The sequence below is a fragment of the Oryzias latipes genome, chromosome 18 (assembly GCF_002234675.1).
Source record: "Oryzias latipes chromosome 18, ASM223467v1".
Taxonomy (NCBI): Eukaryota; Metazoa; Chordata; class Actinopteri; order Beloniformes; family Adrianichthyidae; genus Oryzias; species Oryzias latipes.
In genome coordinates this window covers 24,015,885-24,027,576 of record NC_019876.2, presented here as the reverse complement: position 1 = coordinate 24,027,576, position 11,692 = coordinate 24,015,885, and the positions used below count along the sequence as shown (strand labels likewise).

Below are 11,692 nucleotides of genomic sequence, written 5' to 3'. Positions count from 1 at the left end.
TGTCAAATGATTAAAGTTGTGCTTATTGAAGTCCTACAACATGATTACAATTAAATTTAGTATTGTTTTTTTTTTTTTTTTTTTTTTTTTTTAACTTGTCCTGTCCAACAGCTGGGCAGACAGACGAGAGCTGAGGGGTTATTAATCTTCTGACAAACCAAAGGTATGTCTGAATAAACCCCTTTTGTAATTGAGGCCAAACTTTATTAATTTCAATCATGTCTGAAAATCTTTGGTGTTGGACCGGACGGAAAAGGAAAGAGGGGAAGAAGAGAGAGGGACGCTAGAGAGAGGGGGGGTAGGGGGTGATAATAGGAGGGGAAGGGGGATAAGACCATCAAGCAGCATACAGCAACAAGTTTACTGGTTGTTAATCATTATGGTAAGGTTCAAACGCAGTACAAAAAGGGCGGGGCCCGTCCAAACACACTCAAATATTATAAACACACCTGCTAGCTGCATAAATGTCCACCTGTCTGTACACAAAACAGATAGTGTTCACACACGCATATTTATGCCTTAAAACCAACTAGTGTGAAATATTTCAGTCATTCAGTCATGCAAGCTATTAGTGCAAAGGTGAGCTAACACCAGTGCTCAGGTGAGGTTTTATGTTCTTCTAAAATGGATGGTGGAACGTGAAAAGAAGGAGGGAGAGTGCCCAGCCATCCCCACTCCAAGACCCCCACCGCAGCAGCAGCGGCAGCCGGAATCCCCCCAACGCCACACGGGAACCGGCAGGGAACAACCGCCGCCCGGGCGACCAAGCCCGCCACCCAGGCCAGGGCCAGCAGGGCCGCCGCAAGGCCCCCAGAGCCAGAGGCCAGGGAAGCACGGAGGGAAAGAGAGCGCCGCCCCAGCCCAACCAGGAGAGCAGCCCCCCCGCCGCGCCGGGAGAACCCAACGCAGAGCCCCACCGGAGAAGGACGCCCACAGCCCCAAACGAGCACCCCACCACCACCCAGGAGTTCCAGGCATCCCCCCGCCCCAACCCCAGGTGCGAGCCAGGACCCCCCAAGGGAGACCCGCTCCGCACTCCAGGCAGCCATCCGCCCGGCCCATGGTTGGTCCAGGGAGGAGCGAGGCAGGGGGCCTGCCGCCCCCGCCCAGGAGGGGGGAACCCCGGGAAAAAAAAGAGGGCCCACAAGGGGTGTTATAAATATGGCCCGACCAGGCTCGGCCACAGTTGGAAATTTGGCGGGGCCCAGCACTCAGGAGCAAGGACCAGAACCCACCCCCCAGGGACCAGACACCCCCGGCTCAGATGTAATGTGAACTCCCCCACTGCGCGGAGAGAGCACCGCCGGGCCCAGGAAGCCGGCACCCCGGGGACACGGCCGCCGTTGCAAAGGGGCCCGCACCCCCCACCAGGGAAGAGGCAGGGGACAGACGGACCCAGGTCCCACCTTCCTTGCAAAATGTGTGTGCGTGTATGTGTGTTTGAGATGGTGTGTGTGTGCATGTGTGTGTGTTTATGTTGGGATGTATATATTGAGGGGGGAGGGGTGTGTGTACTAAGGGGGGTGCAGTTAAAATTGGCGGGTAGGGCACTAAGGGAACATCTCCTGATTACTCACAGTGACGTCCCCTCACCCTCCCCACCAAGGGGCCCTAAATGTCTAAGGTGCGGTTAAAATTGGCGGGTAGGGTGCTAGGAGGACATCCGCTGCTTGCTGGCAGTGATGTCCAAGCACCCCCCCTACCAAGGGCCCTACATGTCTAAGGTGCAAATAAAACCAAAAGAGGGGGGGCCCACTCCATACGGCAACCATAGGAGGGGGGCCACTGCCTAGTAAACCCCCCCCAAGGCTCATCGCAGGCTAAGCCCCCCACCCCCTCACCCTATTATGAGGTTATATGAGGAAGGGGGTAAGTTGGGGACAGCTGATAAACTGTCCCCCGGTGGTCAAACAGCTGTCCCCCGCCCCCCCCCAGCAAGGGGGCCAGGCCCACCCAGCCCAGGGGCCCCACCCCCGGAGGCGCCGACACCCCAGGCCCAGCACCAGCCCCCCCACACAGAGAGAGAGGAGCCAGAAAGCGCCGGCCACCCCCGGAGCAAGCCCAGGCCCCCACCCCCAAACGCCGGCCCTAGAAGAGCTCTGGTCAGGCCTCGACGGGACCGAAGCAGCCAACCGGCCGGGGAAACCGCCGATGGCCTCAGCGGAGACCCCGACCCGTCAACCCCCCCTGCCCCGTACCAATAGTGGACCCCCCCCCCCTCCCCCAGAATGCCCCCCCACAGGTCAGGGCCGACAAGACCCCCCCCCCAGACCCCGCAGCCGAAGCGGAGGACACCCAGAGCGACCGGGGGCCCCAAGAGGGTTGTCCCGTCCCGCCCCAGAGCCAGGGGAGGGTCGATCCCAGCCCCAGGCGTAGATGGGAAGCCCATCCAGCGCCGCTGCCCCCCCCCCGAGCAGCGCCCCCCGCCAACCCCCCCCAGCACAGGCATTCCATAAATTTAGTATTGTTAACGTGAGGGATTTTAGTAAATGGAACAAAAAAACTCAACATGATTCATAAATTTAACATAACTAAAAAATCGACACTTGATTATGACTAAAACAATAAATTTAACGCAATAATGAGTAAATTCAACATAACAGTTAATAAATGGAATGGAAGAATTTTGAGTAAATCCAATACAAAAATTAATAACTTTTACTTAATAATGTTAAGTAAATTCAATCTAATGATTGCTTAATTCAACGCAACAATGTTGAGTAAATTCAATATAATGATTAATAAATCCAACGCAACAATGTTGAGTAAATTCAATATGATTAATAAATCCAACGCAACAATGTTGAGTAAATTCAATATAATGATTAATAAATCCAACGCAACAATGTTGAGTAAATTCAATATGATTAATAAATCCAACGCAACAATGTTGAGTAAATTCAATATAATGATTAATAAATCCAACGCAACAATGTTGAGTAAATTCAATATGATTAATAAATCCAACGCAACAATGTTGAGTAAATTTTACATAATAGAACTATGTAAACTTAAAATAACTGTGTAATGTAGCGCTTATTCAAGATAGTATGTTGAATTTTAGTCATTCAGTCTGTCTCAGATTTAAACTAAATTGTTTTGTGGGACCGGTTGACGATACTTTTTTATTTAAATCTAATGTTTCATTTCTTTGAGTGTGGAAGTAAGACGACTCAATCTCTGAGGGACCGCCTTTCACTCCTTGGTCTGTCATCCTAGAGCTGGCCTTGGCAGCGTGTCAGTGTTTCTCCCATGAAAACAAACAACATCGGAACTTTTGCAATGATTGATGTGCGTATTGAGCATATAGTAGAAGGTTGTGTTTTTGCTGATCACCGCTAGCTCCACAAAGAAAGTGTGTGTGTGTGTGTGTGTGTGTTAGCCTGGGGGCAGTGCTGGCAGAGCAGACAGTTCCTGGAAGGGGCTGGTCCTACGTCAGCTCATGAGGACCCACTGGAGGGGCTGGTGCTCAGAAGGTTTTAGAGGAATGTTCAGAGATGCATGAATGGATCAAAAAACACTTTGTTGTTATTGTTGGTTGTTATCTTTTCGTGAGGAATTAACATTATGACACACTTAAAGCTGAAAAAGGTTTTTTGCATGATATAGACCTTTTAATGTCTTTACAGACTGTGGTGTGGGGACGACTAGGCATTCTCCTTCCTTCTTTTCACATTCCATCATCCATTTTAGAAGAACATGAACACTGACTTTTGCACAGGTTTTAGCTCACCTTTGCACTACTAGTTTGCGTGATTAAATGAAATATTTCACACTAATTGGTTTTAAGTCACAAGTGTGCATGTGTGAACACTATCTGTATTGTGTACATGTTGACATGTGGACAATTTTACAGTTAACAGGTGTGTTTATAACATTTGAGTGTGTGTGGACAGGTCCAGCTCCTTTGAGATTTGTATTACATCTCAACCTTACCGTATTGATAAACACCCAGCAGCTTGTTGCTCTAAGCCAGTGCTCCCCAACCTTTTTGTCACCGCGGACCGGTACAACGCAGAGGTCCAACTGTAACGGTTTCAGTTCCTTTGTGTTTTGTTCCTGGGTTTCCTGTTTTATTTTGTAGTATTTCCTGTTTTGTTGTTGTTTTGAGTTTTACCTTGCCCCATCAGTCCTGAGTGTTTCCACCTGTGTCTTGTTGCCTTGTATGTATTTAAGTGCTGTCTTTCCCTTCCTCCTGTGCTGGTCCATATTGTATTCTTCCCCGGTTTCTGAGCTTAGTACATTTCTAGTGTTTCGAGTTTTGCCTGCCGTATGCAGTGGTTTTGTTTTTGTCTTTAGTAGTAGTTTTAGGGGATGTCATCTGGACTTGGTTTTAAAGTTGGAAGACGTTTCACCTCTTATCCAAGAGGCTTTGTCAATTCTGAAATAGCTGGTCTAAGCGCTGGTATATATGCGCTCATGGGGGAGGAGTCAGACCTGAAACTGGAGGTGTTGTCCACTTAGCCTACGTGGTTTCGGGTCGTTAATAGTCCTTTGTCCTCAGCTGGGGGTTGGGGAGTCAGTGACTCCCTCTCCAAATGTTCGTCTCTTTCAGCGGTTAACGACTCAGGTGGAACTGGTTTGGTTTGTTTAGGTTTCAAAACACTGCCGTAGATGGATGGAAGAATAAACCAACTTTAAAACCAAGTCCAGATGACATCCCCTAAAACTACTACAATGGAACCAACCTGGATGAATGAGAGTCTTCATAGACATGTTTTTGTCTTTAGTTTATGTTATTAAACCCTATTCCCTGCATCCTCCTGCCTCCTCTCCTCTCTGCGCCTGGGTACTTCCCTTTCCCCCCGTGACACCAACAGGACGGCTCGAGGAAGTCGGAACCCGCTCATAAGCCACTCGTCCTTGTTTGCCAGCAAGTCTTCTTGCTGTCTAAGGATTCGTTCACTCCGAATTCTTCCATTTGCCACATCTTCTAAGAGCGCAAGATCAGCCATTGTGCGTCATTACGCATTGTGATGGGGCATTTTATTTCCATCAATTTAATTGTATCTGACAAGCTACAGATGTCGGTAATAATCGACGTGGAAATGGGAAATTGATCAGCGCAAATGTAATTTCTTGTTGCTTTCTAAATGGTTGAGAAATACGCCATACATTGTTTTATCAAAAATAAAACAAACTAAAGGCATATGCATGAATACCATAATTCCATAGCTTATGAAGAAATGTTTTAATATGAAAACAACTTTCCCCAGTGGACAATTAATCCATCCATCCATCCATCCATCCATCCATCCATCCATCCATCTGCACCTATATCTGCTCCACCAGACGGACACACTGACGAGAATATCAGTTTTGTACATTATTTCGTTCTGTTAACTATATTATTTATGAGGATGAATCGCACAACATGCCAATATTGCAGAACATATTTCACTTTTCTTTCTGCAAATATGTGTTCATTTGAATTTCTGTTGTAATTTTCGTTTGATCTTTTTTGTTTGTTTCACTGCTGATCGATCAAACGGGTGTTCGTGTAGGCTGTTAATTGTAAGACTTGCTTTGTGAAGTCTTCATGTTATTTATGAGAGGCAGTATTGTCATTTTCACTTTCACGTGTTTCTTCCATCTGCCGACGGTGTCGCCGTTTCTCATTTCACCCGTTTTTGTGCGTACGCCTGGGTCAGAGCTTGCGTGAAGGACCGCACATTTTCCCGTCAAGTTTGCTTTTTATAAATATCAATATTGCTTTTTATAAATATCATGTTACAAGAAGTAATCAGGCCAGAATATGTTTTTACAATGCAGTTACTTCACCCTTACCAACAAGTTAGCATAGTCTCATTTGATGAGGTCAATCTTGTACTGAATAAATTGCAGATTACGACTTTTGTGTCATAATTCTCAGGCAGGACAGACCCAGACGCTGAAAACCCAGAATGATAACACAGATCAGTGGCATGGTAAGTAGATTTTAATCTCACTGGAGATAACTAGATTATTTTGACAGGATGGCAATCCAGACTGGAAGGAGGTTCGTGACGTGGCTGGAGGTAATATTGCGGCTGATAATTCCTGACATCCTCAGAGGCAGCAGGTGAGAAACAGGTGACTTCCACACAGGTGACCTTCGTGTTGATGAATCCATAAGGGGTAACGAACTGGCGTTGAATGATTGAGCTGGATCTCCTTAAGAGCAGGCTGGTTGATGAGGGTGAAGTGGCCACAGCTGGTGGAGTCAGGAGCAGAGCAGAGCAGAGGGGGGCGGGGCTGACAGAGGCACCATGACAGTACCCCCCCCCTAACGACCGCCCCTTGGCGGTCCAGGCCGACGATCCGGGTGAGCACGGTAAAAGTCGGAAATGAGGGTGCGGTCCAAGATGAGGGAACGGGAGACCAAGGATCGTTCCTCAGGGCCATAACCTTCCCAGTCTACCAAGAACTGATGACCACGACCCCGGCGCCGGACATCCAGAATGCGGCTAACAGCGTACGCCGGAGCGTTATCGATGAGCCGGGCGGGTGGAGGGGAAGTGGAAGGCGGGCACAAACTACTGTCCACAACAGGCTTAATTTGGGAGACATGAAAGGATGGGTGTACTTTGAGGGCAGCCGGTAATCGAAGATGGACACAGGTGGGGTTGATCACCTTGTCAATGGTGTACGGCCCGATGAAGCGGGGAGCCAGTTTGCGGGACGTGGCCTGGAGGGGAATGTTCTTGGATGAAAGCCAAACCCTCTGACCTGGTTGGTATGTGGGACTCACCACCCTGCGGCGATTGGCAGCGCGGCAGTTGCTCTCTTTGGTGCAGAGGAGAGCAGCTTGAGTTTGACGCCATATGTGCTGACAGCGCTGAAGATGGTCCTGGACGGAGGGCACTGCCAGATCTAGTTCGTGGGAAGGAAACAGGGGTGGTGAGTACCCGAGGGAGGCTTCAAAGGGTGACACACCTGTGGCCGATGAGGGATGCGAATTGTGCGCATACTCAATCCACACCAGGTATTTGGACCAGTCCATGGTGTTCTGGGAGGCGAGACAATGGAGGGAAGCTTCCAGCTCCTGATTGGCCCTCTCCGCCTGCCCATTGGATTGGGGGTGGTAACCTGATGTGAGGCTGACAGTGGCCCCTAGGGCTGAACAGAAGGCTTTCCAGACCTGAGATATAAATTGTGGTCCGCGGTCTGACACAATGTCAGCTGGTATGCCATGATGTCTGAAGACGTGATTAACCAGTAAGTCAGCAGTCTCTGTGGCAGTAGGTAGTTGAGGGAGAGGGATGAAATGAACAAATTTTGAGAACCGGTCAATAACAGTGAATATGACGGAGTTACCATGAGATATGGGAAGACCGGTGACAAAATCTACGGCAATGTGGGACCAAGGCCTGGTTGGCGTGGACAGAGGTTGGAGAAGGCCTGAGGGAGGTGAGTTAGAAGACTTGGATCGTGCACAGGTGGAGCAGGCGGCTACGTACTCTCTAACGTCCTTATTCATAGATGGCCAAAAAAAACGTCTGCGTAAGAGATTGAGTGTTCGGGAGACTCCGCCGTGACAGGCGATTCGGGACGAGTGGGCCCAGGTGATGACGTCTGACCTTAGAGATGGGGGAACATAGAGAGTGCCGTTAGGAGGAGTAGGATGGTTAGGCTCCTCACCTTGTGCTCGCATGACTTTGGATTCAATGTCCCACGTGAGATTGCCGATTATGCAGGTTTCAGGAAGGATGTTGGTGGTGGTGTCAGGATTCTCTGAAGTGCAGTATTTACGAGAGAGCGCGTCCGGCTTGGTGTTACGGCTGCCAGGTCTGTAAGTGATAGAGAATCTGAACCGGTCAAAAAACAGACACCAACGGGCTTGGCGTGAATTGAGTCTTTTGGCTGAGCGAAGGTATGCAAGATTTTTATGGTCTGTCCAAACTATGAATGGTTGTGCCGCTCCCTCCAGCCAATGACGCCACTCTTCTAGAGCCAGTTTTATGGCGAGGAGTTCCCGGTTTCCCACATCATAATTGCGTTCGGCTGGCGACAGTTTTCTTGAGAAAAAGGCGCATGGCTTGAGTTTACCAGAAGATTCCTCGCGCTGAGAGAGGACTGCCCCTACGCCGGAGTCAGAGGCGTCGACCTCGACGACAAATTGCCTAGAGATGTCGGGTTGGATGAGGATGGGAGCAGAGACGAACAGTCTTTTCAGGGTGTCGAAAGCAGTCTGAGCTGAGGGGTTCCACTGGAAGGTCTTGGAGGTGGAAGTGAGTTATGTGAGGGGAGAAGCAATAGAACTGTAATTCCTAATAAAGCGGCGGTAGAAGTTGGCAAAATCAAGGAACTGTTGTAATTTTTTCCGAGAGGTGGGAGGCTGCCATTGGGAAACTGCTTCGATCTTGGCGGGATCGGGGCGTATGCTGCCAGCTTCGAAGATATAGCCGAGGAAAGGAATGCTGGAAGTGTGAAACTGGCATTTCTCTGCTTTTACAAACAGCTTGTTTTCCGATAGTCTTTGGAGGACTAAGCGGACGTGATTTTGATGTAGAGCGGGATCTTTAGAATAGATCAGGATGTCGTCAAGGTACACGAAGACAAAACGATTGATGAAGTCTCTAAGGACGTCGTTTACGAGACGTTGGAAAATCGCAGGGGCGTTGGTTAGGCCAAAGGGCATTACTAGATATTCATAATGGCCCACCGGGGTGTTAAATGCGGTTTTCCATTCATCACCTTCCTTCATACGCACCAGGTGATAGGCGTTACGAAGGTCGAGTTTAGAAAAAATGCGAGCCTCCTGAATGGAGTCAAAAACTGAGCTGATGAGTGGTAGGGAGTATTTATCTTTAATAGTAATCTGGTTGAGTTCCCGGTAATCGATGCAGGGTCTGAGAGATTTGTCCTTTTTTTCCACAAAAAAAAAAACCCGCACCGGCAGGAGACGAGGAGGGACGGATGTGTCCAAGAGAAAGGGCATCCTGAATGTACTGCTCCATGGCCGCTTTCTCAGGACCCGAAAGATTAAACAACCTCCCCTTGGGGAGCGGAGCACCGTCTAACAAATTGATAGCACAATCATAGGGCCTATGAGGTGGTAAGGAAGCGGCTTTGGATTTGCTGAATACGAGCTTTAAATCATGATAACATTCAGGTATGTTCGACAGATCGATGGTTTCGGATTCATAAACATTGGGAGTAGATACAGATGGCAAAGCGGACTGGAGACAGTTCCCCATACAAAAATCACTCCAACTAGTGATACTGTGGCGGCTCCAATCAAGTTGGGGGTTGTGGAGCTTAAGCCAGGTGAACCCAAGAACCACGGGAGTTTGGGGGGTCCGCGTAATAAAAAACTGAATTGTTTCACGGTGATTACCGGAAGTAACGAGCAGAATGGGTTTGGTGCGGTGAGTAATGAGTGAGAGGTGTTGACCTCCTAAGCCAGCGGCTTTGACAGGGGACGTGAGTCTCTCGGTGGGTAAAGACAAACTATTGACAATGCTATGATCAATTAGACTTTGTTCCGCGCCTGAATCGATCAGAGCCTGGAGATCAAGAACTTTGGACAGATGACATAACTTGACAGGAACAAACAAGAAATCGTTAATCATGGTCGAAATTTCCCCCCGCGGCCTGTCACCTAGTGGTGGGGCTCTGTAGTTTGAACGAAGAGAGCATTGGATTACCTGATGGCCTAATTCCCCGCAATAAAAACACGCACCTTCATTACGGCGTCTTAGACGCTCCTCCGCAGAGAGCTTAGAATGCCCGATTTGTATGGGTTCATCGGAGGTCCTGTGCGAGGGTTCAGGTCGGGTCTTACTGATCCGGTCATGGTTACGCTCACGTAGCCTGATGTCTGAGCGCAGGGCGGCCGCTACTAAATCCTCGAAGGAGTTAGCCTCCGGTTGAGTGCAGAGATGATCTTTGATGGATTCATTGAGTGTTTGGTAAAATACGCCACAGAGTGCCGGGTCGGACCACCCGGCTTGCACCGCCAGGATCCGAAAGTCTATGACATGTTCACTGAGGGAGCGATTGCGTTGTCTGAGGGCGAGCAGTTTGCGAGTGGCTTCTTCTTGTTTCCTGGGTTGGTCAAATACTAGGCGGAATTCTTCAATGAAATGATCGAAGGACAGATGAGTGATGGGGTTAGAAGCCAGAAACGCCTGAGCCCATTGTAAGGCTTTACTCCGTAATGAATTGATGATTAGGGTGATTTTATTATGCTCGGAGTGGTAGTACCTCGGGGCACGCTGAAATAGTAACTGGCATTGCAGAAGAAAACCCCTGCATGCTTCGACGTCACCGCGGAAAGGTTCGGGTTGGAGTCGGAAATCTTCGGGTGTCATGGCGGAAGTGGTGATGTTGCCGGAAGAAAGCTGCGAGGTTGTAAAAGTGGGGTTAGAATTTTGTTCAGTTACTTCCTGAAGGATTCGTGAAATACCGTTAATACGTGAATTTAGGTCCTCTTGAATACTTGACATGCGAGAAATGGCGTTGGAATGCAATTCCAGGAACGTCCTCTGCTGAGCGACTGTGTGGTGGAGGAATTCCGGGTCAGCTGGGTCTGGATTTTGGCCAGTTCGTTCTGTCATAATTTTCAGGCAGGACAGACCCAGACGCTGAAAACCCAGAATGATAACACTGATCAGTCGCTTGGTAAGTAGATTTTAATCTCACTGGAGATAACTAGATTATTTTGACAGGATGGCAATCCAGACTGGAAGGAGGTTCGTGACGTGGCTGGAGGTAATATTGCGGCTGATAATTCCTGACATCCTCAGAGGCAGCAGGTGAGAAACAGGTGACTTCCACACAGGTGACCTTCGTGTTGATGAATCCATAAGGGGTAACGAACTGGCGTTGAATGATTGAGCTGGATCTCCTTAAGAGCAGGCTGGTTGATGAGGGTGAAGTGGCCACAGCTGGTGGAGTCAGGAGCAGAGCAGAGGGGGGCGGGGCTGACAGAGGCACCATGACAGTACCCCCCCCCTAACGACCGCCCCTTGGCGGTCCAGGCCGACGATCCGGGTGAGCACGGTAAAAGTCGGAAATGAGGGTGCGGTCCAAGATGAGGGAACGGGAGACCAAGGATCGTTCCTCAGGGCCATAACCTTCCCAGTCTACCAAGAACTGATGACCACGACCCCGGCGCCGGACATCCAGAATGCGGCTAACAGCGTACGCCGGAGCGTTATCGATGAGCCGGGCGGGTGGAGGGGAAGTGGAAGGCGGGCACAAACTACTGTCCACAACAGGCTTAATTTGGGAGACATGAAAGGATGGGTGTACTTTGAGGGCAGCCGGTAATCGAAGATGGACACAGGTGGGGTTGATCACCTTGTCAATGGTGTACGGCCCGATGAAGCGGGGAGCCAGTTTGCGGGACGTGGCCTGGAGGGGAATGTTCTTGGATGATAGCCAAACCCTCTGACCTGGTTGGTATGTGGGACTCACCACCCTGCGGCGATTGGCAGCGCGGCAGTTGCTCTCTTTGGTGCAGAGGAGAGCAGCTTGAGTTTGACGCCATATGTGCTGACAGCGCTGAAGATGGTCCTGGACGGAGGGCACTGCCAGATCTAGTTCGTGGGAAGGAAACAGGGGTGGTGAGTACCCGAGGGACAGGCGATTCGGGACGAGTGGGCCCAGGTGATGACGTCTGACCTTAGAGATGGGGGAACATAGAGAGTGCCGTTAGGAGGAGTAGGATGGTTAGGCTCCTCACCTTGTGCTCGCATGACTTTGG

The 11,692-nt window shown here is 49.6% G+C and overlaps 1 long non-coding RNA gene across 1 annotated transcript; it reads right to left on the bottom strand.

Moving 5' to 3' along the window:
- Positions 1–10,025: 10,025 nt before the first annotated feature.
- Positions 10,026–10,535, bottom strand: LOC111949291. Its single transcript, XR_002875305.1, has 2 exons — positions 10,391–10,535; positions 10,026–10,325 (listed from the first exon to the last, which is right to left on the bottom strand). It is a non-coding gene; the product is annotated as an uncharacterized LOC111949291 (long non-coding RNA).
- Positions 10,536–11,692: the final 1,157 nt, after the last annotated feature.